Source organism: Aulonocara stuartgranti, assembly GCF_965226115.1.
Source record: "Aulonocara stuartgranti genome assembly, chromosome: 19".
NCBI lineage: Eukaryota > Metazoa > Chordata > Actinopteri > Cichliformes > Cichlidae > Aulonocara > Aulonocara stuartgranti.
In genome coordinates, this window is record NC_138955.1 from 30,669,778 (window position 1) to 30,690,177 (window position 20,400).

The window sequence follows — 20,400 nt, forward strand, 5'->3', positions numbered from 1 at the left end:
TTTGAGGGATAAGGAGAGGAGGATGTGGAAGAAATTGGGCTCTGGGGTTCTTTCTCCAGCCCAGCAGGAGGCAGCAAGGCAAAGCTCAAATAACAAATGAGTTTTGCTGAGGATTTGGCTAATCATCTCAGGCTGCCTCCCCAAGACAACTGGACTTATCAGAGAGAGGGAGAGAGAGGAAAACCCAGCACTTGAACTGTAGACCCTGGGCCCTAATTAACAACGACCACAAATGAAAAGCAGCTGTCTGTAATTACATAATTAAAGTGCCTTTGGGGGGAAGAAAAGCATAATTTCTGCAGCCATCGCCATAAATCTTGTGCTGTCCAAGTCCATACATTTAACATGAACTTTTCCCGAGCAGGTTAATGCATTACTCATATAAAAAACACACGATTCCTTTGTGTTTTGCTTGGACCTGCTTAATAACAAAGAGTATACCATCTCAGAGAACTCATTGAGCTTAAACAACTGACACCTCCACTTACCTCCATGTGTAAAACTTTCACTCCTTTTTTTTGTCTTTTCTCCAACACTAACTGGAGTGAAGCTATTACCTACTGTTCCAAAACTGACTGTTGCTGGGATAAAGCATGTTGAGGAAATCAATCTTGTGAGTTGCATGACTGACAGAGAGAGGAATTACAAGCCAGCTGCTACAAAGCAGGAAATTTAACTAAGGATTTCTTTTCTTTCATGTATTATTCTGTTAGTATGAGAATTTAATTTGACAATAGCCACCTTGGTAAATGGCCTGTATTTGTATAGCGCTCTATGAGCTTGAGCTTGAATGATACCCTGTGTGCGCTGGAGGGGGTGGGGTGGGGGGGCAATCCTACAAACACATTCTCATTTGAAATTAGCAATGAAAACCTCAAAGCGAACATTTGGTTTTACTTAGGATAATTCCCGTGAAACTCAAGTCAGACGGTAACTTTTACCCCCAAAACACCACAGCCACCAGCAGACGAGCAATTAAGCAATTACACCCATTTCACAAAGTAAGCCATAAACACCTCTAAGTGTATTATGAATAGACTCAGCACGTTCCGCTGGAACCTCACCGTGATCTTTTGTCAGACACTCTAGGGAATGATTAATAGTTTAATTTTTGAAAATTATTGAGACACACAAATAATTTGATAGAAAGAGGGGCTATTACCACATATTGTAATAGAGATGTTACAATGATGAAAGCTTTAATTTGTTTTTAGAGCACTTACAGGGGTTAGAAAAGCCACCTCGCTCCCCATCATCAATCATGTGTCACTTAACAGAAGTGTTATGTTATAGGGGAAATGCAAATATGCTGTCTTAAATGCATGCTGTCGAACAGCTGGCTTTTTCAGGCTCGCTGAATCTCTGCTTACAGTTTTCGCTATAAAGAAAATTACAAGTAGTCGTCTGGCAGAGGATTTGTCCGTGCTGAATAAAGACCGGGATTGGCAGGAGGCACGACACTACTCTCAGGCAGTATGTAATTAAAACAGACAGATTTGTCCAGCTCTGCAAATCAGATACTTAAAGATTTCCAAATGCTAGGAAATATTGGAAATATTGATACTGAAGATTGGCCTATTCAAATTCATCAATGAATATGCTGTCTCTGTGTTAATGTTGAAAGTAAGCATATGCGGGATCACAGAAAACGAAACCAAATTCAAACCTTGCATGTGCAGCACAGTGCATGGCAGAAGTACTTCAACAGGATTACAACAGTGCTGCAGTTCAACGTCGAGGAGTGGCCTCAGCTGGGCAGCGTAGTCTCCTCTGCTCCCTCTGTTAGTCAGACCTCTGTCTGTTTTCTTTTCTACAAACTGATGTTTCATTGTTTGCTAGAAAAGTTCAAAAGGTATCACGAGGTATGAAGCTGAAACGGTTCCTGCGTTAAACATAAACACTGGCAGAGCCAAAATCTAAAGCAGATTTAGCAGTTTTATTTCTCATTGGTCTGTGGTGGTTCAAAAACTGCATGTATCCAACTGTACTGTAAATGAGGTTTCTGCGCCTGTTTTTCTAACTGGCCTTGTTGACACATCAGTGTGCTGCTACAGAAATGCAGACCTGATTGGGACCATGAGTGTTCCAGTGCATTTCAAGCGTCTTGACAGACTTCAGGGTTAAGATGTTCTGAATTAGATTTGAATTACAACCACTAAATGCCCCTGTCAAAGCTAATTACAGCTGACACTGGCCATGTGTGCTTGCTTCACCCACTCTTATAATGGAGGCACAGAGCTTAAACAAAGAAATATTACAAAGGAATCGCCCCAGAAATTGTCACAATGTAAAAGGGTAATAGGGAGGTATTTCTCAGCTCAAAATGCTAATCCACAGTCAGTCTCTGGCAGTGGCTTGGCAAATAAAAGGCCTGCAGAAAACTCCAGTGGAGGCAAGATTTTCTTTTTTTTAAGTTAGTGTTGAGAACAACAATGGCTTTTTTTGTTTGCATTTCATCAGTTTAAGTAACCACAAATCACATCGCTTCCACTATGAGAGGTTTGCGTAAAGATTTATACATAAGCCTCAGACGGAGGACTTTTCTCGATACAGCAAAGTGTCGTTCAGTGACTGCAGATGTTTAAGCTCAGTCTTCCTGACACAGTAATTGCCTGAGGAGGCAAGGTAACCTTAAACAACAGTCAGCATCGCTGAGAAAAATGAAAGGACGATGAAATAAATTAAAATTCTTGAGTGAAATGGTGAAAATAAACAGAATGCCTGAAATAGCACCATGAGTCCACAGAGAGGGACTCTGTCATTCCTCAAGGGCCTGGCCTATCAGAGCTAACTGCGTGTGCAGGCCAGCACTCCGTCATCCACACTTTCTCACTTAACTGACAGCTCAGGTGTAAAAGTTTTACATTTAGAGGACCAAAGCTCCCCTCCTCCACCCTCCTGCACCTCGAATCAGGACCATGCCAAATCAGAGCTGTCATTCGAACCAGCTACAATCAACGTGTTTGCACCCTAAAGGAAATTTAACTTGGTTCAGTTTCAGTTTGAGATCAACAGACTGTGTAGTGTGTGTGCGTACATGTATTAATATCTTTGTGTGGACCTAAAATTGGAATTTTACTATACTGGTGGGGACCAAAGTCCAGGTCCCCACAAGTTTGAAGGCATTTTTCAAAATGTGGTTTTAGTGTCAGGGTTACATTTGGGTTAAGGTTAGGTTTATGGTTAATGCTAGGCATTCATTTTTGATGGTTAGGGTTAGCATTATGTCAATGGGATGTCCCCACGAGGATAGCAAACCAGACATGTGTGTGTGTGTGTGTGTGTGTGTGTGTGTGTGTGTGTGTGTGTGTGTGTGTGTGTGTGTGTGTGTGTAGAGAGAGAGAGAGAGAGAGAGAGATGTACTTTTAAAAACAATTAAGAGAAACACCCAAATGAATATGATTACAATAACAATGGATGATTTTGGTTTTAATGGAAGGGTTTTCATTTAACAGATTTTCTGATGTAGATTTTTTTGTACATTTTCTTTAGAGAGGAATTTATAATAACACTGTGTGGCCTTGAAAATGTTTGGCAATGTTATTTGTGAATATTAAGATGATATGACGCAGGCTTGGTTGTAGTAAACCCACACGCTGCGATCCTGAACTTAACTAAGACCCCAACACTTAAAATCTAGTGTCTCTAAATCTCCTTTACATTATATCAACAGTGTGAGTGCTGGCTGATCGGGACACATTTATGTTCATTATATTTTGTTTTTAGTGGAGAATAAAAAGTTAAATCACTTCCATCTCTGCCAACAGAAATTTCAGAACGTTTTTTGAAACAGAATTAATGCCTTTACGTCATTTCTGTACAAGCATGTTATTGTTTTCTCTCGAATATCGTTTTGGAGACCGGCAAGGTTTATTCATGTTTACAATGGCTCTCATGAGCTCTGATGTAATCCAACTCTAAAAAACAGGTCCACCAACACCTCGTTACTGGCTGAGGTAGCCCTGCTTTTGCCTTTGCCCTCTGAACCCCACAAGGTGCCCATTTCGTGACACCAGCAGGACCCCTTTTTTCCAGAGCCACCTCCTCACAGTTGAGCAGCCTGCCACAGAGCTGTGCAGCTACCTCCCTGTCTCTCTGTGCATAGGTGTGCATTACATACACAAAGTGCAAATTAGGTTACTGAACAATATTCACAGAGCTGGATCTGTGAGTCTCCAGCCAGAACTCATGCAGCATGTTTAAGGAAAACAGTTACAGAGCCATTATTATCAGGGGTGGGATTAGAGCGGGATTTGGCTGGCCATAAATATATCACAACTTCATTAAACATGGACAGCACTGGAGCGGGAAAATGAATGGATGGGGGATTTGAGACGGGTTGTGCAGGGGGCCTCTAAGATTGGTGTTTAAGATGGGGTGGTGGGTGGGGGTTTGGACAAGGCTTAGCTAATTCTCTTATTCTGGACTTGAAGGGGGGTTGATAAGAGCATTGCAAGGCATGAAAAGACTTTCCATCTGAAAGCACTTCATTAAAGGCCTTCCCGTGCTGCAGCTTTGCCCCGGCTGCTCTGGGAAGGCATTAAACAGCTGAGAGTGAAAGCTGAGTGGCTGGAGCCAATTCAGCCCAAAGGGGAACCTTGATTTGGGCCATTTATGCCTCATCATCGACTGCAAGGGTCTCAGCTTACACCACTGGAGGACACTCACCGTCTACTAAATTAGCTTTGATGCAGTCACAAACAGTTCAGAAAGAACAGTGTCAAAAGATATAAAGTATATAAAGTATATGAAACATAATATAGAAACATTCCTACTTTTATGATATTTATAGTCACATTTGTATATTAACAATTTAAAGTTATATCCATGAATTTTGGAGAAAATCACAGTATTTCGATTAACACATGGTTAATCCCTCTCTTAAACTACATGTAATTGGCTATAATTGTATTGATCTTGCTCACAATTTCAGCCCCGTAAATTGTTTGTCCTAATTCTGTAAAAGTGACACATACACACACCAGCACACAAGTATGTAAAAGTCACCCACTACAGTAGCCTTCATTGGGCTTCAGAGGTCACCCAATAATCAGCCTGAAAAAAGCCTTTATTCTTTTATTTATTTGATTGGAAATTTATTACAAATTTATATTATATTATATTTATTTTATTGTTTTCTTGTTAACTTATTGTTTTGTAATAACCCTATCTACCACTAACCAAGAATCCACCCCCAACCAGTTGTGGCAGACGGCTGCGCCGCACTGAGCCTGGTTCAGGTTGAGGTTTTTCCTTCTCACTGTCGCCAAAGTGCTTATTCATGGGGGGTCGTATGATTTGGGGCGTTTTCTCTGTTTTGTATCATTGTAGATTCTTTGCCTTACAACATAGTCTCACTCTCGCTATGTGACATACTGCCCCTTGCTGTGATGTGTCAACATGCTGGGAACACTCTTTCTGAGTAGAGCTTTAGAGAAGCATATTGTTCAATATCAAAGTGACACACAAGGTAAAATTCCAAAGAAAGCAAGCATACAGTACCACCAGGCTTTCACCTAGAGGACGCAATTTCTTGCCTCTTGGATGAGGACTGTTTCTAGACACAGTGTCGTCTGACTGTTTTGTTTTTTTTAAACTGTGAAATGGGTAACTGGTTAGGACTGCACTCCTGTCCTAGTTCTGCATTTTACTGATGCTTTTTATTAGGTAAAAGTGTTCATTACTGCTGTTTTAGTGGATAACTTTCTGTTTTAATTGTGTCAGAGCCCTGATGAAATGAAATATTGCATACTAAAACTATGCAAGGAACATACCACCCAGAATATCGCTAGAATGTGAATGGCTTCTGTCAAAGGTCTCACGCAAACACACTGCTGCAAATCAACTCAATGTTGAAGCTCTATGGGGCCAGTACAAGTATTTAGAAGAAGGAAAAACCCTCTTTAATAACACTGTAATATTATACTTGGGCTCCTTATTTTTTCTTTTCAAAAAGTGCATGTGTCATATTGGGCTCCCGCCTACAAATAGGAATTGAGGGTATTTCACCGCAATATTTCTATCTGGCTCATGAACAGTCAGTTCAAATGGAACCCAGGTTTCATCCTTCAGTCCCAAAATGGCATGGTTTTATAGAAGAAAAACACATGAGAGGAGTGTTTTAGATATCAGATTATCATCAAGAAGCAAAAGATGCCCTGGTATTTTGTTGAAGATTTTGGTATTAAATCTCTGCTTCAAAGTGACTAATTATGCTAAGTCCTGATTTCATGGTCACAGCTGTACCACATTACCAATCACAACACAGCTCGGCGTATACTGTCACAGTTGCGCTGCATGGGGAGATGTTGAGGCGTATCTCTGTTGGTATTGATGTCACTGAAACACTCAGGAGAACCATCTGGATGCAAATTTCCATCAGTCACCACAGCCAACATCCAAAGACCAGGGGTTTATCTTAAGTTTTTATATTTGAAGTAAAAATTTGCTGATTGCTCATCACCTCATTTCATCCCTGTCTTTTCACGGTTCATTTCTTCACTCCGTCACTGCAGGCAACATGTGTTACTTGACAAACAAGCCACTGGAAGCATTACATGTATGCTGTCTATTTCATCCAGTGGCTGAAGGATTGCGAATGTGTGAATGTCCAAGAAAATACATCCAACTGAGCATGTCAGGAACAATTGTTTCCATGAATGATTTTTGTTTTATTAACAACAATTTAGCCAGTTGAGTAAAAATTGTTGAGGAAAAAATAAGATTAAAGCCATGCTGTCTCCTACTTACTGTAGTGTGTCATTACATTCCATAGTAATATCCTGCTGCACAACATGTCAGCAACAATGGGCCACAGCAAAGCAGTAAATATAGGACGTGTTAAAAAAAAGTGTTTGACACTAAGTAGTAGCATTGCTAGATACACAAATGTGTTTAGAAAATGTAATGATGCTAGTGGCTTCGAAATGTGGCATAGTCAACCCAGAGACCAGAACAAATCTCTGCCCATGGCATATTAGGGTAAGGGGAGGGTTGTAGTTATGGCAACTCACTGTAACTGCCAGTAATTAGTCAATGATGAGAAAAACAAACAACCTTTGAAAAACGTAAGTACTCACTGTCGGGGTGACCATCACGTTCTTTATTTACATTTACATTTCATGAAGGCACATGACCTCTCGCATTTACACTTGTAAGAGTGATCCAAATTACTATCTGATTCATAGAGTCCATCTACAAGTTGCAAGCTTGGTGGATCGATCTCTGACACCTCCAGTCCTAATGCTGTATCATCAAGATACACAACTCTGAGTTGCTTACAGTACATTGTGTGTCAATGTTAGTTTGACAGTTGACTTCTGAATTCAGGTCATATTTATTTATATAGTGTTGGGAGTGGTTTCAGGATTCTTAAAGGCCTTACAATATTAGAGCAAAAACTCCAAAAATCAGATGGTTCCCTAAAAAATGAAGAAAAAATGAAAATTTCTCCTTTTAACAAGAAGAAATTTCAAGCAAAACCAGTGAAGAAGATAATGCCATGATACAACCTCAATTTTTTTAAAACAAGTTGGAAAATATATCATTTAAAAATAAAAAGGTCAATTATAAATTTGATGGAAGCAATAGATTTTATAAAATCAACATTTGGCAGTGGCAAAGATTATCTGCTTCCAGCAACTCCCATGCAGGATCTTAGAGGACTGCATGGCAGCAAATCGTGCGTGGGTAAAAACCTCTTTCCCCCCTCTGTCCGACTGAAAAGTGCACATGGACAGACACATTTCCAGGACTATAAATCCCACTTTAATGAGAGATGGACACGTCCTTGAGACAGAGAGAGCTGCAGTCTACAAATAAGCCAACAATAGCTGACTGCTGTCACAAGATGGCAGTAATGTAGAAGCTGGGTGCAAACAGGTGAGGAGTTTGTGACAGCAGTGTCCAAGATGAAAGGAGAGAGAGAATGATTTACTTTGGTACATTTTAATATATGTCTATTTTTAGTTTTGAAAAGGCAAGCACTGCTTGCCTTGCTTGTCCTGATGGATGCCCATTGAACCTTCATACTTCAGATTTTCAGAACATCTCTGAGTCATGCCACCAACAGAAATACTCGGATGATTGTTCAGAAGCTGGATATATTAGCGATAGGAAGTAGGGGCTAGTGGATTGATCCAAATATGAATACCAAAATGATATTGTATCAGATCGATACTAGCACAATAGGATCCATGCTTTAGTTTGTTTGTCTTTAAGTTCAACACACTGCTCCCACTCATCGGTGTTATAGTACTCATGTTTGTGCTTGTCTCACACAAGCACATTTTGCTCTACACATTCCTCCATGCCTAGGTGTCTTTAGTTGTCCCGCAGTCATGTGACTCAGTGGCACTGAGGAAGAGCGCGCAGCCTGCAGTGAGAAAGCATTGTGTAGGAATACTTTACAACTGCAAACAGTGATGCATGTTGGAAGAAAATTCTCTGCAGTGGCAACAACCTCTAACATATAAAAAGACATGACAGAGTATTTAAAAAAAAAGAAAGCTTTGTCCCAGACCCACAGGCCAAAGCACACAGAGGTAAAGAACATCCAGGGAGCTCATATAGGAATGAAAGTGACGTTTGAGACAAAGGTCACCTCTTCAGCCTTACTTAACATTTATCAGACAGATTACCTGTGAACCGTGATTACATGTCTATTCAGGCAAAATAATATGATTAGCCACTGAATTAGGTTAAACAAATTGTTTTATTATTTTTCTTTACCTCTAAATTAACTAAGAAAAATGTCTGAAAGAGTAACCTTTTTGTGTTGACTGTCAAGTCTGTTTTATTTATATGGTATATTAAAACATCAGAAGCTGACCCAAAGTGCTTTAAAGACAGACACATTTATATTTACATTTGAAAATTAGTTTTAAAATACGTGAAATGCTGAAAGGTGTGTTTTCTTTCATTAACCTACGCTGACAAGTGCTAACATTTTTTATATTAAAGTGTGTTCAGAATTTGCACATTCATGATGATTCATCTCATAAATCATGACACGCTGCTCAAGTTGCCTTTACAAGTTAAAAGTATTGGTATCAGATGATCTACAGTACTTTTCTACAGTACCTGTTTTTAGGGTCCTAAAAACCCACAATAGTACCATCACCATGTGCAGCAAGGTAATGTGGCATGTGGCAGTAAGTACTATCGCATTCATATCATTTTGAGCTCAAGCAGCTTTGTGCATTCAATCACTTAACCCTGTAAGACCCAACCCATCAAAAAATAGCAGAAAAAATTCAGATTTTTTGGAATTTATTAACCTTTATTTAAAAAATCCACAAACTTTTTTTTTGCTATATCATGTTGTGTATGATATATTTTAATTATATATTTTTTGATGCAGTGGATGTTTCTGGCAACTTTTTGTTAACAACAATGTCAATTTTAGACAAAGAAATTGTCTGTAACATTTTGAAATTATGGCAAGTATTGTTCATGTTGATGAGAGAGGTCTCACAAACTCATGTATTAAATATGATACATAGGGCATTATAGGGTTACAGTAAAATCAAAGTTAACTTTCAGGTCTCAGCGCTTAGGCCATAACTGTACACACATTTCTCTTCTTTGGCTTCCTGTGTGTTGTTTTTTTCCTGATTGTCTATTCGCCTCTAGAGTTGAAGATGCATTTTACTGAGAAGCACGACAAACCCAATTAAAAGTCCTTATGAAACATGTAGCCACTCTTATTAAAGGATTGGTGCTTTGAGCTGTGGAACAAAAACCGAGACACACTCACAGAAGCAAAACTTCTTTTGATATTATTAATGATTTGTGACAAATAGAGATTTGACATCAGAAAGTCTAATGTCTGATTCAATGAAATGTCTTGTCGAACGAATACTCTTGTAGGAGGAGATCAAATTTGATTTTTCCCTCTTGTTTGAACGAGTGCACAATTAGCTGAAATGTAGTGCGAGCGAAATGCAGTGACAGGCTGTGATCTGAGAAAACGAAGCCAGAGCTACCACCAAAGCTGATATGGTTTTCATATATTATTATCTGCATAATAAGTTTTTTTCCAAGAAGAGTTGACTTTACAAATGATAACACACACCTCTGATGGTGTGAGTACCTCTTTCCATCAGCCAACCTAATATCATACTTTTACTCTGTGATTCACCCCCTCTAGTTCAGCTAGGCTCATATCATATTTAAAGTCACTCTGATTTAGTCCCCCCTGTTGATGGCATATTTCTCATTTATGTTAAATCAAAGAGATGTGGTGTCAGACCTAACCACTGCTCATTACCATCATCACAGGAATACAGGGAGCAATTTACCTGTGGAGATGTGGTAATGCTGAATGAAAATAGGCCAAGCAGGAGCTGAAATGATGTTTCTAATTATGTGGCAACTCTCCCACTGCTCCCATGCTGCTTCTCAAGCCTCCAGTGCCCAGACTTCATTTCAATATTTGCGTCTCATCAGACAAAGATAAAGGGGAACAGCATTTCAAGGTTAGAGGTCCTCCTCCAGCCTTCAAATACTGCTTTGGCAGAGAATGATGAGTATCCCCATGTAGCATCATGCACACAAACAAACAACAGCAATCGCAGTATTGCAGAAAGGTGACACTGTGTTAATTATCTGCCTAAGCAAGCACTGTCAGCTCCTTTTCCTATTTGCTAACACTGACTAAGGCTTCAATCAGCAGCTTGATTCTTATTCACTTCTGGTTTGCACAAGTTTTTATTATGACAGCCGTCTCAGCTCTTTAGGTGTGATGAGAAAAAGCAGCGAGCAAAGGAGAGTGACAGAATTAGCTGAAAGGTTCAGCTAATTCTCTCACTCTCCTTTGCTTGCTTACTGATGTCAGCGACATGCTTGAAAAAGTATAGGACAGGGATATGTTTACTACCTCTTCTCTTAGGAAACAAGCTTTATTTTTTTTTTTTACCAGCATTTCAGAACTTTCTGTCACGATTTGTAGAGCCAAATCGTGTGGAAAGAGTCAGGAGTGGACCCAAATGCAGGCAAAGGTGGATGATCACAAAAGGTGAGCCTTTACTGAACTGAGCTGAACAAAGCTACAAACAGAGAAAACTTACCAAAACCTAAACTGGAAAAACTAAGAATAAAGTAACGCGAACCTGAAACTACAACTAGCAAATCTGAAAACGCGAGGGGACTGTGGTAAGACAGGGGATGAAAAGTAATCAGACATGACGAGACCAAGGAGAAGGAAAACTCAATACACTGACATAGGACACGGACTTTCAAAGTAAAACAGGAAACATAACACAGAGGACACAGGACTTGACAAGGGGATACAGAGCAACCATAGAACACAGAGACAGAAGCCAGAAGACTAGAAATGATAAATAATGACAAAAACAAAGTTCAATAATAATACAAAACTCAAAACACTGAGTCACTGACCCAGGACCGTGACACTTTCAGAAGGGGCCTCTGACAATTATGTTTAATTTTTTCAAAGTTGTATTTTCAGTTCCATTCACTTCAATTTTAATTATATAGAGGCAGGGCACAGTTATCTGTGTCGGCTGGTTGGGGAATGAGGGGGAAAAGAACAGAACTAAACAGAGGATGCATAACATACTGTGGGAGATAAAAGTTAAAGGCATATAAACACATCAGGTGAGAAACGAGCAGAGTGAGAAACCCTCAGTGAGAGGGCAAGTCCCTCAGCAGCTCAGGCCTATTGGTGCGTGGAAGCTGGAAAGTCCAAGTTCCCAGTCAGAGATGTTATGTGGAACACCCAATCAACTCAGATTTCCCAACTGGAAAGTCGAAACAGATCAACAAACCTTGAGATAGCAAACCAAGATGGTGGCACTGAACATATCTGGTGGTAAAACTGTAAACTTTTAATCTATACTGTCACTCTTGTGTACTTTTTTTTCTCATTAAGTAGCCATATTTTTTTTAAACTGCGTGTTTTACACACACACTTGTGGATACACTGTAAGCTGAATGCAAATAGGGTCAGCTTTGTTGAAAACAGAGTTGAGGTGGAATCAGGGGTTATAGAGGGGGAATGAGCAGGGTTAATGGTGAGTTATTGCCTGTGCTGATAATGTACAGACTGCTGCTGTGTCACATCAGCGATTTATTTTAAAGTAAAATCAAAGGAAAACATGAATAAATATGCAAGAGGAAGGAAGAGGAGGGAGGGCTTGCCTGAACAGTTTTTTGGGGATTTTCACTGTAGCCTGCTGCAGTGCTGCAGAGTCTGTCACTCTGTACAGTTCTACTTCCAACCTCACCACGCTGTGGATATCGTCTACTCTGAAAGCTCCGTGGAAATCTGGGACAATTGAATATGAGACTGTTTGACAACACCCCCGCACCCCTGCATTTTTTCTCAACTTAAAAGTACATCTGAACTTGTGGACTAAAATCTAAATAAGACTTCCTTATCTAAGGTTAGCATACTGGAACATCTCCTTTAATGAGGTTAATCAGTAACAATACTGGGTATAAAAAGAGCAGACACAGAGGCTGGCTCCAGACATTGTGGAGAGGTTCCTAACATTAAGGGAAACCGTTTAGCAGTAAAAGAAAATTGTTCTTAATTTGAAATTGTAAAAAATAAATGATCCGGCCTTCAAAGCACAATATTCTTTTTTTTTTAAATGAAATAAATAAAGCTGATTTTTTTTTTTTTTACATTGAATGAACTGTCAGCTGACTGACTTTTGAATTTTTGTTTTTGTTTTTTTTCCTTTCTTGGACTGTTGAAGATATAATGTTCCTGGAAACCTCCTTCTGGAATGTGCATCAATGTAGATTGGACCTTCTACACTAAGAAGCGTGTTGACTGGTTTATGCTGGTAATGATGTGAACCATGGGTCCGATTCCAAAAACAGCTGGAAGGTGTCTCAAATGTTAGGAAAAACACAATGCAATGATTTGCAGATCTCATAACCCCATATTTAATTCACAAGAGAACGTAGAAAACAGATTAAATATTTAAAGTGAGAAAATGCAGCTTAAGGAAAAAAACAGCATCAATGTTTCACACTTTGTATCCCCTGTTTAACAACAGTGTAGGAAGTGAGGACAGCAGCTGCTGCGCTTCGGGGGAGTCTGATGGAGGATTTTAGTTTCTCAGCAGTCCTGGCTCTTTTTGGTTGTATTTTTTATTTCAATGCAGGCAGGGCAACCCATGTCCCTTGTGCTCAGAGATTTATCTAAATTATATTGTTGGAATAGTTAGATGATACTATGTACTGTAGATGATGAAATCTAGAAAGTCTTTGCAATTTTACTTCAAGGAGAAAACATTATCCTGAGCGCCTCCAAACAATAAGAGAACAAAAAAATGAGATGAATGCATACACCCTTCATGCTGCATGATTAAAATATTTGTTTTCATTGTCTACAAACTATTGCAAAAGCTAAGTTTCTGAAAACTGTAAACCGCAAAATAGCTTTTTAAAAGCTTCACTTACAGAGACCAAAAAATCTGTTTGGTTGTGGATGAAAAATGCAGAGAAAAAAGCTTTTTTTTTTTTATGACTCAAACTTTATTCGATTTTAATATACAACCCCCCCCCCCCCCCCCCCCCCCAAAAAAAGATAGCAGAATGGACATTCCCAGTAACAACAACAGAACAAATTGAGAATCAATGCATATTTCCATCCCAAAAAAAAAAATGATGCCAACATTTCACATAGACCAGATTACAGCTATCCTAATTAGTCCGACCTTAACTACTTTAGCCGGATACGTCACTGACCTGTATGTAAAAAGTAGTTAGCCCACTTATCATTATAGTCGTCCAGTCTATTTAGCAGTCTATATGATAATCTTTCGTAAGCTGCCACTTGTCCCAAAGAGGTATACCACTGAGAGAAGGTAGGAGTCGATGAGGCCTTCCACTCTTTCACTAGCAGCTTCCTCCCCAGCATAATCGCCGTTTGTACCCAATGAGCAAGAGAAGTGGATAAGTGACTCAAAGCTAAAGGGTCTCCTAATACATAAAGACTGTTCATAAATGGGACCCCTTGACCTACAACCTTCTCTACTACAGTGTGAATATGAATCCTATGAATCCAATAATCTTGGACTTTGGAGCACCCCCAAAGCAAATGTAAAAGTGTGCCACTTCCTTGCTGGCATTTCCAGCATGCATCGTCAGTCGCTAGACCCACCCTATGCAACCGTGAGGGTGTCCAGTATACTCTATTTAAAATCTTAAATTGAACCAATCTTGAACGCAATTCGCGTGACATTTTTTTCAGATTCCTGAGGATGCCATTCCATTCCTCCACTGTAAAGTTGAGATTTAAGTCCATTTCCCACGTTCTTTTGAGGGACAGTGTGTTAGGATCAGAAGCTAATAAAAGCATTTTGTAATAAGTTGATGCCTCTTGTCCACGCCCAAAGGTTTTTTTTATTTCCCCCAGAAAGTCGCAGCTTGAAGACTCTAGAGCGGCTCTTCTAGAGCGGCTCTTCCTCAACTTCCTCCGACCACAGGTACAACATGCCCAGGACCCACTACAGTTTGCATACAAGGCGGGTGTCGGAGTGGAGGATGCCATCCTGTACCTCCTACACAGAGCCCACTCACACCTGGATGGGGGAAAAGGCACGGTCAGGATCCTGTTTCTTGACTTCTCCAGTGCCTTTAATACCATCCGGCCCTGTATGCTTCAGGAAAAACTGAACAGGATGGAGGTGGACCCCTGCCTGGTGGCTTGGATCTCCGACTACCTCACCGACAGACCACAGTACGTCAGGCTGAAGGACATCACGTCTGACACTGTGGTCAGCAGCACAGGAGCACCACAGGGAACTGTGCTGTCCCCTCTTCTCTTCACCCTGTACACCTCTGACTTCTGCTACAACTCTGAATTATGCCATATTCAGAAGTTTGCAGATGACACGGCCATCATGGGGTGTATCTGGGATGATCAGGAAGAGGAGTACAGAAGTCTGGTGAGGAACTTTGTCGCATGGAGTCACACAAATCACCTGCAACTCAACACCTCAAAGACTAAGGAACTGGTTGTGGACTTCGGGAGGTCCAGAGAAGGTCCACTGCCGGTTCAGATAGAGGGGGAGGAGGTGGAGGTGGTCAACAAGTACAAGTACCTCGGGCTGTGGGTGGACAATAAACTGGACTGGTCATGCAACACAGAGCACCTGTATAAAAAAGCCCAAAGCCGACTGTACTTCCTCAGGAGGCTGAGGTCTTTTAACATCTGCAGGAAGCTCCTGAGGATGTTTTACCAGTCGGTGGTTGCTGGAGTACTTTTCTATGCTGTGGTGTGCTGGGGGAGCAGCACAGCAAAGAGGGACTCATCCAGGCTGGAAAAACTGATCAGGAGGGCTAGCTCTGTGGTCGGCATGAAGCTGGACACTCTGGTGACAGTGGCAGAGAAAAGGACATTAAAGAAACTGATGGACATTATGAACAATGCTGGGCATCCTCTGCACACGGCCATTAACAACCAGAAGAGTCTGTTCAGTGACAGGTTGCTTCTCCCAAAGACAAGAACTAACAGACTTAAAAACTCCTTTGTCCCACACGCCATCAGACTGTTTAACTCCTCTCTGGAGGGGAGAGGGAGGGGAGACAGGAGGACAAAGGAGGGGGGAACAACTAAGCTGTAGTGCCTCTTCACCTCACTGTACAATACCTTGTGCAATACTTTTTGTAAATAGTCAACAGTGCAATAGACCTCAATACTTGAAATGTGCAATTCACTTGTATTTTTATTTTTTATTCCTATTTATTCTATTTATCCCCTTTGTATATTTTATTTATATTTGTCTCTGTATTTATATATGTGTGTGTGTGTGTGTGTGTGTGTGTGTGTGTGTGTGTGTGTGTGTGTGTGTGTGTGTGTGTGTATATATATATAACAATTCTGTAACTGTAACTTCGGTCGTTGCTGTGCTTTTTGGAAGTCGAATTTCCCAGAGGAACCCACCCGAGGGATTAATAAAGTTCTATCTTATCTTATCTTAGCTTAAAGTGAACTTTGCGAATGAACCACATGTATTGGCCATCAAATGTCTTAGTTGCAGGTATTTCCAAAATTCCTGTCTAGGTAAATCAAATTCTTCTGCAAGTTTTCCATATGATTTAAATATACTGTTTTCATAAATATCCCCCAACACTGTTATACCTCTCTGAAACCAGAGCTTCCAAAAGAAGGGTAGTTTAGCAATAGAAAGTTTGGGATTATACCAAATACCAGCAGATTGGTTAAGATATGGATCAAATTTGAATAATTTGGACATTCTTTTCCATACTTCTTTCAAATGAGAAAGTACCGGATGTGATTGGATACGGGGGGACAAATTAGTTGATAAGCTATATAATGGTGTAAATGGCGAGCAAGCAGTACTTTCAATAGAAAACCAAGGAGGCGCTTTCTCAGGGGGTAAGAACCAATGTGCCAAATGCCGAAGAGAAAAAGCATAATGATATATAAGTAGATTAGGCATCCCTAACCCACCTCTGTCCACTGGTTTCTGCAGTTTTCTCAGATTCAATCTAGGCTTTTTATTATTCCATATAAATGCCTTACAGAGCTGGTCAAATTGTTTGGTGTATTTCAAAGGAACATGAATTGGTAGAGCCTGCAACAAATAATTGAACTTAGGTGTACATACCATTTTGATTACGTTTACCTTTCCCCACATTGAGAGATACATCGGAGCCCAACGATCAATATTAATTTTCAGAGCGCTGAGTAAAGGTTCAAAATTTATCTTTATCAGGTCTGACAAATGAGGCGGGAAGGTGATGCCTAAATACTTAATGCCCTCCTGAGGCCAGGAAAACATACCGGTTTGAAAAAGTGACCTAGGACAATAACTAGTTAACGGAAGGGCCTCTGATTTGGTCCAATTCACCTTATAACCAGAAATAGCTGAAAACGTATTTATTATTGCCTGCAAGGAGTTTAAAGACTTTTCTGGGTCTGATATAAAAAGCAAAATGTCATCGGCGTGCAACATCAGTTTATGACAGTCTCTCCCTATACTGACACCTGGAAAATTGGGCTCCCTACGAATAGCCACTGCCAGCGGCTCAAGGGCCAGAGCAAAAAGAAGTCGAGAGACGGGATCCCCCTGCCTGGTTCCTCTACCTGGTTCAAAAGAAGGGCCTATTATTCCATTTGTGAGTACTGATGCCTTGGGGTGTACATATATAAGCTGAATCCAATTAATAAAGCTTTTGGTAAAACCGAAACACTCCAAAGTGGCGAATAAATATCTCCACTCGACTCTGTCGAATGCCTTTTCGGCATCCAGCGAAATCGCAGCTATGGGAGAATGGCTGTCCTGAACCGCCCACATAATGTCAATTAACCTCCTAATATTATCAGCTGAAGAGCGTGAGCTTATGAAACCAACTTGATCTACATGTACAAGAGAGGTTATTACCCGGTTTAATCGATTAGCCAGAATTTTAGATAAAATCTTACTATCATAGGAGGTCAGACTTAGCTTTTACAGTCAGTGGGGTCCTTATCCTTCTTTAGGATAAGTGTAATGATGGCTTCAGATAGTGAAGGTGGGAGCCTACCCTCTTGAAAAAAGCTATTTATTTCTATTTTTTCATTCACTTTAAATTATATAGCACTAGATCGTAACAGCAGTAGCTTTGAGGCACTTATGTTTACTAAAACAGCTGTGCACATGTGTCTAAAAAACAAAGACGAATTTCCTTTGCTTATTTGTATGATTTAACCATTAAAATCGGTGGCAATCGGGGTACTCTGTTCTGTTTAGTTTATCTATTTCCATCTATTATTATTTCATCTCTGAAAGACAGAGAGAGGAGGACAGAGATTACTTTCTGTTTGACTTTGCAGGTTAGTTTTCTTTTACTGTCGTGGACTTGAGGCGAAGAGAGACATCAGACTAGAACAGGTCAAGCTTCAATAGCTTGTGGGACTCTGGAGGCAGATGACAGCTGATGAGAAGCAAGTGGAATGCTAAAGCAAAAGCTTGGTGAGAACATGCAGCAAGATTTTTTGTCATTCTTAAAACTACAGGGTGGGCCATTTATATGGATACACCGTAATAACATGGGAATGGTTGGTGATATTAAAGTCCTGTTTGTGGCACATTAGTATATGTGAGGGGGCAAACTCCTCAAGATGGGTGGTGACCATGGTGGCCATTTAGAAGTCGGCCATCTTGGATACAACTTTTGTTTTTTCAATAGGAAGAGGGTCATGTGACACATCAAATTTATTGGTAACGTCACAAGAAAAACAATGGTGTGCTTGGTTTCAACGTAACTTTATTCTTTCATGAGTTATTTACAAGTTTCTGATCACTTATAAAATGTGTTCAATGTGCTGCCCATTGTGTTGGATTGTCAATGCAACCTTCTTCTCCCACTCTTCACACACTGATAGCAACACCGCAGGAGAAATGCCAGCACAGGCATCCAGTATCCGTAGTTTCAGGTGCTGCATCACAGGTGACTCCTCCCATCCCATCATCTGTTTGATTCGTTGCCCTCCCTCAGGTCACCCACACCTACAGACTCACAAACAGCTACTTCCCCTGGGCCATTTAGACTGTAAACAACCACCATTCCACACCCCTCCAACCATCAATCTCAGCCATGCTCTGAGTATCCTTCAGGCCACTCACATGCAGACTGCTTACTCAGACCAGAGGCGGAGGCAGACATTTGATACACACGGGGCTTAGCCCTAAAGGGTAGTAGATTGAGATTGAGAAAGGTTTATATAATTATTTAGCCTTGTTGTGCAAACAAGCTGCAAAACTTAATAAATATAGAATTTGAAAAATAACAAACCTAAAAAGAAACACTAGGTACGAGATACATGAGGACCTATGATACGCTGATACTTTTGGTAAACAACCATGTGACTAACATGTGTGTCTCACCTGCTCTTGTTCATCTCTGTTCTGTCCTCGTTCTCCTCTCTCTCCCTCTCTGTTCCCCCCCCTCTCTCTCTGTGCTGACAATCATCAAATATACAGTTGAAACCAGATATTTACAGACTCTTCGGATAAAAACACTTTTTTAATTGTAACATCAAATCAGACTAAATGTTTATTTTTTAGATAAATATAAAAAACATATTTGTTAACTTTAAGAGTAAAGAGATAAACTGTCTGTATTTCTTAATTGCAAATGGCACCAAATTGTATTCAAACTTGAGCCACACTTATGGAGCTCCACAGTTCTTTTCCTGGTGTTTTGGTTAACATCTCTTGATGTTCCCATGTCAAAGAAACAGCCTCTGTGTTTTGCCTTATATGCATCCACAGCTGTGCCACCAGTTTACTCACATGGACTCTACGAACCTATCAGAAGCTTCTTCAGCTCAGAATGGAATCGTCTGCAGTTTCTTATTAATTAACAATAAACTTAGAGCTTCTATTTTTATCACTTTCATCAAATTTAGGAGCACATATACACTGTCTCTCTGTATTCTGACATTTAACTAATTCAAAAGATATTTCAATATTTATTTATCCAAAACAAAACAAGTTTACTCTAAATTGATGTTGTGCAGTAAAAAAATGTTCTTGCGTTTTCCATAAAGTGTAAATATCTGGTTTCAGCTGTGAATATACTGCTGTGTATTGAAGTTCCTCTTGTTTTGCATAGAAATATACTGAACAACATACAAAGCATAATATATAAAATAACATCTACCAGAGTTTTTTCTTTGAAAGAAGCTCCTTATGTCCATTCTTGTATATCAGTGCATTACTGAAACCGATTTATTTAGCCGTGGAGGGAAACAACTGAAAATATGAAATAAACACACGTGTAAGCTAAGACTCTCTAAAGAAACAGCATTGTTGTTGTTCGGCTTTTCATTTGTTGATTCACTTGAAGAGCAAGTAACGTAACATGGGTCAAGTGATCACTTTGATATCTTTCATGATTCACCGTCATATTTACATTATTTGTACAGTATGAATGATTTGCTTTGGTACCTGGTCGAACTTCAGTTCTCCTCTGTCTGCCTGGCTGAGTTTCTCCAACAGCGCACTCGCAGGCAGCAGCTGCCCCGCCCCCTCGCTCAGTCACTTAGTGTCTGAGCTCGGATCATACCAATATTAGGGGGGATTTACGCACAGTCGTAAATTCCCACAGTGTGCACTATGTGCTTCGAATATTGTGTGTAGTTTTTGTTTTATACAGTTGTCAGCCAGGCATCTAACTATGAAAAAATTACACTCCAAAAGACCCCGGGCTTCTGACAAAACAACCCGGGCTTAAGCCCCATAAGCCACCCCCCCGCTCCGCCCCTGACTCAGACCAAGTCCTTTGCACTAGATTTAAGCACTTTGCAACTTGTCCTTTTAATGTGCTCCTTTCTCTTGTTTTGTATTTATTCTTGTTATTTATTCCTGTTGTCATACCATTTGTATTTGTTGCACAGTTGGTGAGTAG